Source organism: Neopelma chrysocephalum, unplaced genomic scaffold, assembly GCF_003984885.1.
Source record: "Neopelma chrysocephalum unplaced genomic scaffold, ASM398488v2 Primary Assembly neopelma1_60, whole genome shotgun sequence".
Taxonomy (NCBI): Eukaryota; Metazoa; Chordata; class Aves; order Passeriformes; family Pipridae; genus Neopelma; species Neopelma chrysocephalum.
Window position 1 is genome coordinate 18038579 of NW_020897715.1, and position 13297 is coordinate 18051875.

Here is a 13297-nt window from a genome sequence, read left to right on the forward strand (position 1 = left end):
GAGAGTTTTTGCCAACACAAATCTGCATGGCTGACACACTTGTAACTGTGTATCAGATGCAGGCATTTGTCCCTTTAAGCATACGAGTGCACATTACTGAAGCTGGACAGTGTTGTACGTGAGGAAGCAAATGTTGTGATATTTAAGGTCAAATAGGGAGACTGTTACAGCCAGAAAAAGCAGAAAAAGTCCAAGTTTATCATCTTAAGTGGGAAAAAAATCAAAACAAAACTCTACCACCACCATTAAGAATCTGACACACAGGCTTATCTCACAGAAAAGGAGCAGCATGTGGCCTAATCCAGCATTGCATGAGATCAATCCAGTACAATAATTTTGCTAAGCAAGGTAATTTTGGCTCCATCTGACCAATTCTCAGCCCACCAGAGAAATATCACAATAATATGTAGGTTGCATGCAAAAAGCCAGTATGTTTTGTTTCTTCAGGTGCTCTTTGTGCAGAGCATTGAACATATTTCAATGTCTTCAGTGAGACAGTGAAGCGTAGCTAAGGAGAAAGAAAAATGTCTCAGGCAATATAGAGAAATGGCTCAATAACTTGGCTGAAACAGCAGAGGGAAGAGTTGTAATTAAAAGGGGCAGCCTCTGCAATTACCTGAAAACCTTGCAATGTGGGATTTGAGCAAGTTGAGCATAGCAGAGAAAAAAGCAGCCTGGGGAGCATGCAAAAAGGCAGTGGAGTGCAATTTGATTTGCTTTACTGGAGAAGGGGAGAAATTACTGAACAGGATGGAACAGTTCTCTCTTACACTGTCCCTAATAAGAACCTAGAACACCAAACACAGTTGAACCAAAGGCACTCGGGGCATTACTAAAATGTAAGGAAACTAAAGGAACCTCAGCAAGAGGCAAGAACTTTTGTTCATGACTTATAATAAAAGAGAAAAATAAGATCAGTTAAGTATAACAGAGGAATAATGAAGATAGTATAATATACAGGTACTGCATATTAGTTAATGTATGCACCACGATGTATCACAGAAGAAAAAACACCACTGGATGTAAATGTAAAAAGGAGAAAATTTCAGGCTGAATGATCGGAAGGCACTTCTTTACAGAAAGAACTATCCAAGCACATAGCAGTGTTCTCCTGGAACAGGGCTGAAGACTGTTGCTTGAGCCACAAAAATCAAGACTGGGTACACCAAACCAAGCCTGCTTGACTATTCTATATGGAGACATAAATACTCACCATTTGTACTGCCAGTCAATCTGTAACATTATAATATCTAAAAGCTTTTTTATTAGGCCAGTAAAATCCTGAGAGATGGGGACTTTTAAACATTCATTTGGAAGGTAAATAAATGCAGAAACAGAGGTCAAATAAACTGAACACAACTTTGATTTCAGTCAATGGGACTGCATTCATTTACAGAAGGTTTGAAGACGGTTCACAACCCAGATTTTCTCATGTCACATAACTAATGAGTGGCAGAGCAGAAGACAGAACCCAAATATGCTCTGGCTGCTGAATTTCAGGCAAAAGTATTGAAATTACCACAGATATAACTAAAAAAAAATCCCTTGTACACAAAAACAGACACAATTTCTGGCTTCAAGGAAACCAATTTTTCTGCTTCCCTCCTGACCTGCCTCTCTCTCTTACAACATCTGTTCGGCTTACTCTGGTCAACTCTGTATCCCAGCAAAGTTGCATGGCTCTTCATGAGGAATCATACAGCCGTTGCCCGGATTAGACTGGAATTTATTTTTCCCTGAAATAAATTGTGGCTAAATGAAAAAGCTGGTTATGATTTAGTAGTTAAAAATAGGTGAATTTGTCTTTTTTGTCTCTTTCCTTTTTTTTAATTTATTTTATTCTGCCTCTTCCACACCTCAATGAAAAATGCTTACTCCACAATGAAGGAGAGAGACAACATTATGGAAGCATTTAAGGGAGAGTAGGAGGGAAGCACTAGCCTCTCTGAATTAAAGAGTACCAAGCCCCTAAATTGCTAACCACTGCCCTGCCCTTCCCCCTAGCACTTGATGTGTATAGAATCTGACTACACCCAAAGACGCTCATCTTTCATTCTTCAGTTCTCCTACTATTTCTTCCCTACACCGAACTACGTAAACAGAAACCTCAAACCATCCCAACTTTTAAACCACCCTCTTCTCTTGTCCACACAAGCACCCTTTCGTGGCCTTCTCAGGTAGTTACTTCTTCCAAAATTGCTTTCACAGAGATTACTTCTTCTTGCTATGGAATCCACTATTCCCCATTCTCCCCCAAATCCAACTGCAAAGTAATACACCTTGTCACAACAGGATTCTTAAAAAAACTTCCTTAAATACCCCTTCTCATCCTCTTTCTCTTCCAACTACATGAACTTGCTGGTCATGTACCATCTGTCAATCCTCTTACGCTAACTCTTCCATAAAGGATTCTAAACCACTTTTAGGCGTATATTTCCTTAGGAAGTGGAATTATCTCAATCTCCTTAGAAGTCCTGAAATTCCTAAAACATCTGAAAAGCATGACAGCTCCTGAGGATCCCAATGTCCTTTAATGATTCAGCCCTATAAAACTGTGAAGATCCCAAGCAGTCAGAAAAGACGAGTCACTTTTGCTTCAGTACCAAGCTCCAAGAGATGGAAGATGGAAGTCTCCAGGTTATTTGCTTACATTATTCACCAGTGCTATCATGGCTGTTTACTTTGGCACCATCTCTGTGCCACTGTACCTGGATTACCAAAATTTATGTTCAAGATCCCAATAAGAGAGATGAATACAATCATTACCAGTATTTTCAAGAATATTGGTTTCTTAATGGAACAACCAGAGAGGAGAAGAGTTCTTTGGGAAGCTTGTCAAGATGAGTTTTGAACACTGCCAAGGATGGAGATTCCTCAGCCTCTTTGGACATCTGTACCAGCGCTAAACTTATTTTTTTTTTTGTTATTATTTTTTCATGGGGGATTTTTTTCTTCCTTATATACAGTCAGAATCTCTCTTCCTCTATTCCATTGTTTATTTCAACAGCTCTTGCTCAGCATCTCAGAGCTTCTTATACCCAAAATGGCAAACACAAACAATTTCAGCTGGAAAGCCTCGAATGTGAAACATAATATGCCTGGCTTAACTGGCATTGTTTAAGGTCTGTTTCTTCTTGCCAGACAGAACCAGTGCTGCAATTTCTCACTTTCTCTGAACTCAATATCGAAGTGGGAACACTTTAGTACAATCTCCAGGCAAATGATGCTCAGTGCTACAGAACAGATAGCAATAGTGCTGCCATATGTAATAAACCGACACTATTACAGTTCCAAGCTTGTGGGATTTCTCTCACAAAGGGGGCTGCTGTGTGCCCATGCTATATCAAAACTGTGGCAAAGTATTTAATGCAGTCAGAAAGAATCGTGCCTTGCAGAATATACCATCTAAGGAGTCTTTCTGCTGTGCCTTTTGCAACCGGACTTGCCTATCTCATATTGGCCTTTTTAGCCACCAATGCGCTTGCAACAAACGTGGGTAGAGCCCTTCCCAAATCTCCGTTCGTGAAGCCTAGCCATAAATCTCTGAGGCACTTTCCTTATGCAAATAAAGGGTTCCCTCAAAGTTCAAGCACCTGAAGAGCCATGGGCACTAGTGTTGCTTAAACAGGTCAGAGTTAATTCAAAATTCTCTTCTATCAGTATATGTGCTTTTATTAGAAAGGCAGCAGATTTGCTCCTAGGTTTGTGTAGTCATTTATTTTAGAGTACCCCAATGGTATGTGTCTTGAGTCTCGATGGAGGTGGTCATACACGTGACAAACCTAAGATGGCTCTCCTTAAAATGGACAGATTTTTTTTCTTCTGGGCTTGCACGGCACTCTGACTGATCAAGGACAGTCACAACTATATAAACTGTGTTAATTCTGTTCTGCTGGACCTAAGTTTTAAAGAAAATACCTTGTTTTCTAATCCTTTTGATTCTATCCATAAATCTTTAGAGAGACCTTCACTGAAGCATGTTCGAGCTTAGTACGAAGACAATATGTAGTCACAGATGAGAAAGTAATGCACATTGACCCTATTCCCCTCTGACAGATACCCTGTGCAGAACCTGACATCAAATAGCATTAAATATGCATCTGAACCATGCACCTGGTCTGGCTTCTGCAGAAGGAATTCACGCATACCTTTAGGATTAAGAAAAAAGCTTGGATTGTTCAGGCACAGCACAAGCCTCTTGAGAAAATATGAGGGCCTGACAGATTCTTCTTCTCCATTAGTGAAATGTAGCTGTTTCTTTGAGTTCTGTGAAATTAGAGCAAACCAGAGGCATCAAGAAGAACTATCAGTATCGTAGCCCTAATCTCTACAGAAGACCTATGGGCAGTTCAAATATTCTGTTTCTTGAAAGCTGATAGAAGATCGATCCACTGCAGAGAGGATGCTCCACCCTGCACTACTTTGTAAAAATCCCAACTCTAATATTGGTTCAAATACTTTATTCCCAGGAGGCATGGAGGCAAATGGAAACAATGGACATGTCAACACAATGTAAAAATTGTCAGTTCTTAATAAGAGTTCCCGACAGCCTTCCTTATTGGAAGAACACTTGTGTTTTTGAATGTGCAGTCAAGAGAATAAAAATTCTGCATGCTTTAGTGCAAACTACATTTCAAAACACAAGCTAACACTGAAGCAGACCAATGTCCACCTAACCCAAGTTTTCTCTGTGCCACCAGTGCCAGGAAGAGCTACATGGAGATGGCTTGCAAGCCTGGCCTCTACATGATCCACTCCCCCTACTATTTCTCCAGTACCCACAAATATAAGACAAGGGTTACTAGAAAATATTCCTCAATACATGCCCATTAGTATCTCTTTAGGAAATTATCCAATCCCTGTTTTGAACTTGCAACAGATTTGGAAATATATGTATCCTCATGCAATAAAGTATTTTTATGTATTTGAAATTGTTCTACTAACAGAAGTCGAGACCCCTGGTGGCCTAGTGGTTAGCGTGCAGGACTTTCACTGCTGCGACCACGGGTTCGATTCCCCGGTCTCCTGGCCTGATGGAGGTCGTTAGCCCTGTGTGGCCATCCATCTATGAGAAGGACACTCTAAACAAACCTACGTCCTGAGGACCTCACTGCCATTGTCCAAGCTTGCTTGGCCCCGGCAGATGAACCTTAGGATTAAAGGGTGGGCTCAGTTCAGTGCAGGCTGTGTCTCACCTAAAAAAATCCATTGCGCAGGCTGGAAAGGTAAAAGACCTTTCCCCAAATCTTCGTTCGCGAAGATGGGCCATTATTATAACTAACAGAAGTTGAAGTAGTAACAATGGCAATTTTTTTTAACCTTTCAATTCTTCTTAACTGTCCCAAGATCTTTTCCAAATCATCTTGTTTCCTCCCACTGAACAATGCTTCTTCCTCATTCATTGTTAACTGACTCCTCTAGGCTTATCTCACAGTAGAAATCATTACATGGGTACAACTTCCCTCTGCAACATTTGATTCCACATATTTCCCCCATATTTGTCACACTTCTTCATACAATGCACCTCAAAAATACTTCGGGGCAGAGAAAATGCTGTACCTTTGCAAGCACAGTCTTTCCTCCTCTTGCACATTTTGCATTGTGACTCATATCAGCTTAATATTATCTCTGACTAAGAAGCATTAAGAAGATAAATGAGCACAACATCTGGGAGAGTCAATGAACTACTATTCCAATTGATTTGTGCTGCACACAGATTCATCACATTGAGTCTGTGTATAGAAAGTGGAATTAATACTTCTCATTCATGATAAACAGGGAACCACAACAGTGTTATACATCAAGGAAGAGGCTTTCCCCCCTCCTTTATTGCCCCCAGTGTTCTCCCACTATAATTGCTTCTTTGCCACTGAGATGCCCTTGCAGCTATGGTCACGCATCTTAGCAAGCCAAATCTCACAATGCTGTTGTGAAAAGCTGTCATTCAATGCCTGTCCAACACTTTGAGCATTACATAATACTGCCTACCTTCTTCCTTAGACAATAATTACAATAACTGCTATTCATAGAAATCTTTCTACACCCCAAACAGGAAATGAATGGGGGTAGAGCAACACATAATTTATTGCTCTGGGCTTTAATATTATGAAGTTAATGTGTTTTCTTCAAAAAATCTATCACTGGGACATATATAGCAACACAGAGAAATGTTCAATTAAATAAATAAATCATCTTGATAGTTGCTGTATATCCTTTTATGTTACTATTTGAGATTCTTTTTAATTACTGCAAAATACTTTAAAAAGATCTGAGAGGAAAGTAGAATTTGTACCAAAGTCTTGTGGATTTTTTATAGTCTGTTGAGTTTATTAATGTAATTTTGAGAGAAAGGTTCAAGGTGAAATATATAACTAAGCTTAAAGGAATTCTTCTTCAACAGCATACTTCATAAAATATTTCCTCTAGCTGGTTTATCATTTGCTTCCTACAGATTATCTAAATAGAGCTGTGTCTTTTGGGATTTCTTAAGTTTACAATGACAATCCAAAGGTTAATTTTGAATGTTCTCCAAAGAAAGGCATTTATTTCCTTGTTTACCATGGAAACACCAGGAGGCTTGAAGCTGATCTTCCATGCTCTGATTATACATTTCCTACTGGGATCCAAATTAAGAACTTCCATAGGGAAAGTTCCCTCTTAAATTTAGGGAAGTAAGAGACACTTATTTTCATGAATTTTTATTAAACCCTTGCGGCTCAAATAGGGAGCCCAAATTAGAAGCATAATCACTTGACCTCTACAGTCAGTGGACTGAGCTGAATCATATTCAGTAGGTAACTAAGATCTGCACTAATTAAAAAAAGGGAGCTATGGACAGCTGAACAGCTCCCTCCAGATGACTCCCTAGGTGCAGCCTAAAGGTATCTGGGGAGATTCTGAGCCTCTGTGCTGAGAGGCTCTGCTGCCTTCCAACTCACACAGGTGGCCACATTTGCACTTCTTTAGATAACTACCGTGCTTTCCCTCAAACCTTTCTTCTCTGCCACAACACATACTTGGCTGGAGTAGCCTCACAGCACTGCTTGTGACTCTAGTCTTTCTTCCTAACCAAAATTCATTCACAGTTGCCTTGTGTTTCCATAGACTCTCTCAATGACTTCACATTACATTTCTGCTATGCCCAACAAAGATGGACACTGATCTCTTGAAATTATAGCAATTAGAAAAAATATTCAAATTAAAGATACAGAATCTTCCTTCCATCTATTAGGTACTTAAATTACATGTATATTAAGTACAACTAAGTTCCTGAATAAAATCTCTTCCCAACTCACAAGATTTCACTTCATTGACAATTTATATAGAGAGTTGTGTACTTTTCAAAGAAACACTGGTCATTATACTCAAGTTTCTAACATTAACACCTGGAAGCAAAATTCCAGCTCTAGAATATTAATAACATTAAAGAATAAAATACGTCAAGAAATTAATTGTTGTGTTTGTTATCCATCACTTTCCTGATAGAAACTCTCCTAAAAAATAACAGGAATTGGAGTGATACAGAAATCACTCCCTTTTTATTTCCATACAGTAAATAAAGGAGACTACACAAAGAAGAGGGAGGAAAAGAACTAGCAGCTGTCCATCACATTTCTACTCTTTGATTGAAAGAGAAGATGACAACTGTACCTGCTGGGTATAGTTTCACTGAGCTGTTATCAATTTTACTCTAATTTCGCAGGATACTTCTCTCAGTACAACTGTGCACAGATTCTTGCAATGCACTTTTATCTACGTGGAAATAAACATGATGTTTTCAACGTCAAGTATGACTTACCTTTGTACGAAAGAAAAAAGGAAGACATAAGGCTTCAGAGATAAAAAAAATATGCAATTCACAAGCTCTAGGGCACAGCAGCAAACCTTTCCCAAGCACTGTGTAAAATGTTGCATTCTAAGCACAGGATTTTATGATTACAGTACTAGACTTTATCTCTGAAGATCACCACATTATTAACTTCTAGGTGAAAATAATCTGTGGTAGTAAAAATCCTTTGAAAAGTGATATTTCCTTCTCTGGTACAACTGGCAATAACTAAGTTTAAACAAACACTTCAAATGTCACTGAATTTTATGACAGAACAAGTTTGAAAACAACAAGAAAAAAGATGCATTCTATTTTGGCATTAAAAAAGGGAAAGGAAATGAAACTTTCACAAACAGTTTTTAAACAAAGGATGTGTGACTGTCCCGGTTTCAGCAGGGATAGAGTTAAATTTCTTCTTAGTAGCTGGCACAGAGCTGTGTTTTGGATTCAGTATGAGAATACTGTTAATAACACAGATATTTTAGTTGTTGCTAAGTAGAGCTTACTCTAAATCAAGAACTTTTCAATTTCCCATGCTCTGCCAGCAGGGAGATGCACAAGAAACTGGGAGGGAGCATGGCCAGGACAGCTGACCCGAACTGGCCAAAGGGATATTCCATACCATGGAACGTCATGTTCAGTGTATAAACAGGGGGGAGTTGGCTGGGAGCCACTGATCACTACTCAGGGACAGGCTGGGCATTGGTCAGCGGGTGGTGAGCGTATTGTACATCACTTCTTTTTCTTGGATTTTATGTCTCTCTCTCCCTCTCCTTCTCTTCTTCACCATCGTCGTCATCATCACCGTTATTACTGTTATTATTTTATTCTAATTATTAAACTGTTCTTAAGGTTTTTATCTAAATCCATGGTTTTTACCTTTTTCCAATTCTCTTCCCCATCGCCCTGGGGGGTGGGGAGAAAGCAAGCAAGCAGCTGTGTAGTACTTAGTTGCCAGCTGGGGTTAAACCATGACAGTGACGTAAAGAGTATGTCCCTAAAATCATATTCTCAAATCTACGCAGCAATGCTGACAGTGCTTCTTTTTCAAGTTAAATTTAAGTTATTATATACTAAGTTCTGATTGCAGATGGATGGAAAGTGATAAAGAACTCAAGCACAGTGTTTGCAATGGCCAGACAAGCAACACCACAAATCAGACAAATAACCTTGACATTTGCTGAACAAGTCCGCAATTGCATCTGCAAATCTGCACAGACAAACCAAACACAGAGCTGCAAAAGAGCCTTTAAGGCACTGTCAGGATGCTGGAAAAGAAATCATGGGCCTGCAGGGTTGAGCAGGGGAAAAGTAAGAGGGGCTTGCAAAACTAAGATATGGATAAGCCTAAGAAAAGGAATGTTTTATACTAATGCTCTTTCCCATTTTAAATTAAGAATGCAGCCTTACATGGCATGTCTAGAAATATATGAACCAAGATCTATGCACAAACACTCAAAAGACACAATGAAGGGGAAAAAAAAACCCAAACTGAAAATACTTTTCTTAAACTGTTCTTTGTGGACCAATTTGCAAAGTTCTTTAGTAAGGATTAATATTTTCTTCAGCTGCAGAAAGAATCTTTGTTTTTTGTAAAAAAAAAATGCAAACCCCTTTTTCCTTCCTAAGGGTTTTACAGTAAGAAATATCTAGCAAATCTATTCGTATTCACAGTATCCAAGGCTATGTTGTGTATGGGGAGATAGTGGCAGCATTGACAGCCAGTTCAAAGATAATGTTCCTCTTCCATGGGAATTTCCAGCATTTTGAAATTGCCTTTCATTCCATGAGAGAAACTATCATTTCAAAACAGATTACAGAAAGAACTAATAATATTAAAGCATCTTCATTTAAGTGCAGCTCTTTTTATTAACCTCCTTTCTGGCTTCAATGAGGCAACTTGGGTTTTCAGAGAATGTGCTTCATAATTTAAGGGTTAATTAAAACTACCTTTTTCCATTTTAATCAGTTTCACAGCCTTGGGCTGTCATAGAGCTTGGTTCACAAATTGTTGGCTTCATGCATTCGCAGATAGAGGCTACTTTTAGAACTATTTAATTAGTAGCATTATTTCTCATCATTGTTTTTATTCCTGTTAAGAGAAGCAAAACTGCTTCTTTGTAAAACAACAAGGCAGAAAAGCGCTGAAGCATAATCACTTTACTGACTTGTGAACTGCCTTTATCTTGCTGTCCAAACCTCCTCCTCAGACCCACTGCATGCAGTTGTTTACCAGGTAGCCTCCATTCAGTTACACCCTCACAAAATTGCAAATGCCAGGTTTTGAGTTCATAAGGTTGCCCCTGAATGGAAGTGGGAATAAAAAACTATCTTCAGTCAAGCTGATCCCCTTACGTTTTACTAACTGCACCAACAGGCTATACAATACACAAGCCCTAGCTCCAACACATAAATTAGAGCGTTTGATGTGGAAATGCATGCACAAAACTAGGAAGCTGTGAAGGAGAGAGAAAATGGCTCAGAGAAGAGTTCTATCACACAGTTTTCATCTCTATATGACCATGGTTTGCCTAGACGGGAATTCTGTCTGTTCTACTATTAGTTTGAGTCTCCTGTTCCCATTAGGGTCTAAAACACTACAAAATAATCCTCACTGCCCTGGTCATAACTCCCCAGAGCTGTACACCAACACTAACTGCGGTCTGTCTACAACCATTTTTGCAGGAGGCATTACTGAACTGTGCAGTAACAAGCAACTAGGGAGGTACCTTGGCAGCAATCTCTCAAGGCATAGCAAGAACACAGAGAAAGGGACTGTGAGACTTAAAACTAATTTTGGAAAAACTTTGAGAAAATAGATAGTTTCTTCAGTTTTGCTCTCTTCAGTTCCAGTCTCCAAATCCATAATGCTCAGTTGCTTCTCCTCATGTTACCATGGTCTCATTGTTAAAAGGACTGAACTGAGCAACAAGAACAGACACTACAAGGGTCCTGTTGAACTTCAGAAACATCTCACTTGGTCTTTAACACTAAGTTTCTTTTAAATTTTGTCAACAACATCTAGATATTTATTTAATGATTCATGCTAGTTCAATGCTTAGACCAGGCTCTCACTTTGGTTTTCGAAATTGGGTTGCCCAAAATCGGCTCTTGTCTACAAGACAATCGAGAGAGAAACAAAGCAGAAATGGTAGCTTGAAGAAAAGAAGTGAGACTGAGGTTGCAAAGAAGCAAGAGATGACCTGAACAGGAATGACTGTTTGGAACAATTTCCTAAGTTCAGTGAAGCATCACAAGCAGCCCATGTGTAGCAAAAGCAGGTTAGAGCCCCACCAAAAATTTGAACTTGTCACTGGCAGAGCCTGAAAAGCAGTCAATTTCATTCTCAGGTCCTTCCCTCCTCCTCCATCCTGCATTTCCAGTTCGATGTTTCCACCCTCAGGAAATGGGAACATTATGTACCACTAATACTTCAGCAGAACAGAAATAGTCTTAAGAGGAAATGGGAAGGCCAAGCAGGTTATAGTAGAAAGATATTTCAGGCTCATAGCATCTCTTTCTAATGCATGTTTGTACTATTTTTCATGACAGAGATGAAAGCAATAACACATAAATCTTAGAGTTCATCCTGCCTTCTCTGTGTCTCAAAGGCTTATTTATACTTCAGTGTGGATGCTGGGGCTCACTGCTCTTGTTACAACCACGTCCAAACTCAAAACCAAAGAATTACATTTAAAATGGAGCGAGTACAATACACCACTTCCTTTCCTTGGACACCAACCAGTCTTGGTTGTAACACAGCAGATCCAAGATATATTTTCTGTCAGGAAGACAGTCCCTCCCCCACTTGCTGGTGAGACTGTAATAATAGAAATAAAAAGACTGGGGCAGACATCTTTATCTAGACAACATCAGGCCTATAGTCCCAGTCAACTGTAGGATTTTTGTCTGTATATTTCTTAAAGCTTTCCTAGTTATTTTTTTAAATGACAGTAGCAATAGGACTTCCATGACTTTCTACAATCTACTTGGACCTTTCCTGGAAGAAAACATACCCTAATACTGAACCCAAAATGATCTACTTTGGGCAATTTGAACCATCCCTTTTACTTTGGCTGTGTTGTACAGGAGCCCATCAATAGTCTCCCAAGTACTATAACCACTCCAGAGCAATCCCTTTTCAGTCATCATCAAGTTAGTTCTTTTTAATAGCATTTTAAAAATTCCATATAGTCTCCTAATCACTTCTGTTGCTCTTCACTGAGCTCCCAGCTCATCAGCGCTGTGACAGAGAAGTTCACACAATCAAATAGAAATAGACTATGTGCATTTACATCAGGGATTGTCCAATTTCAACACCACAGGTTCAGAGACACTAAAGAAAATACAGTAGAAAACACCAGGCTGACCTGCTATGATCTGGAGGGTGGGGAACAAAGCTGTTTTCAAAAGAATCGTCACCATTTTAAAATAACTTTCTGAGCTTTTAGGGCAAGTTACCCCTTCCAACTCTGAGTTCTATATACATAACTCTTTATAACACTGTTAGATACAGTGGGCTGGTACAGACCACCAGCTAAGAGAAGCAAGACAGGTATAACAAACCAACAAGCCTATTATGACCATTTCAATTATGGTTGTCCAGTAGGTGTTAATTTATCAGACAGAATAAGACTTGTTTTAGTTTAATTCTTTTAAAGAATTGAACATTTTTATTTTTAATCTGTTTCCAAAGTCTGATTTGCTTTCCTTACACTCTGTCATCACACACACTCTTTTGGGGGTAATTCATTAGGCATATTCAAAAGAATCTACTCAGGAAACAATTTTTAAGTTATTCTCTTCAGTCAACAGTGATTTATTTACTAATTTGATTTCATAGAATCATAGAATCATGGAATGGTTTGAGTTGAAAGAGACCTTAAAGATCATCTAGTTCTAACCCCCCTCCCATGGGCAGGGACACCTTCCACTGGACCAGGTTGCTGAAAGCCCCATCCAGCCTGGTCTTAAACACTTCGAGAGATGGGGCATCCACAGCTTCTCCAGGCAAGCTGTTCCTCACCACTCTCTGAGTATAGAATTTATTCCTAATATCTAACCCAAACCTATCCTCCTTCAGTTTAAAGCCTTACAGATCCTGGTCAAAAGTCCCTCTCCAGCTCCCTTGTGTCTCTTTTAGGTACTGGAAGGCCACAATAATGTCTCTCCAGAGCCTTCTCTTCTCCAGTCTGAACAATCTGAGCTTTATCAGGCTGTCTTCATAGAAGAAGTGCTCCAACCTTCTTCTTGGCCTCCTCTGGGATGGCCCTCCCTTCATGACCCTCCATCTTCTACCCAAAGTTAGTGCTTAGTGCTTGCAAAAACCTGCAGCTTCGTGAGACCACCTAGAGTCCCTTCTAATTCCAGACTGGTAAAATTATCCATGAGAAACACACAACTGTCAACACAATTCTTCCAGTCAGAGTTAAGAGGACTTTTGACTAAAACAAGGAGCACAAATCATGC

At 39.4% G+C, this 13297-nt stretch overlaps 1 protein-coding gene across 2 annotated transcripts in view; it reads right to left on the bottom strand.

Moving 5' to 3' along the window:
- The window catches only part of EPHB6 (EPH receptor B6), a 72411-nt gene that overhangs the window by 53447 nt on the left and 5667 nt on the right, over positions 1-13297 (bottom strand). The window lies entirely within an intron of this gene.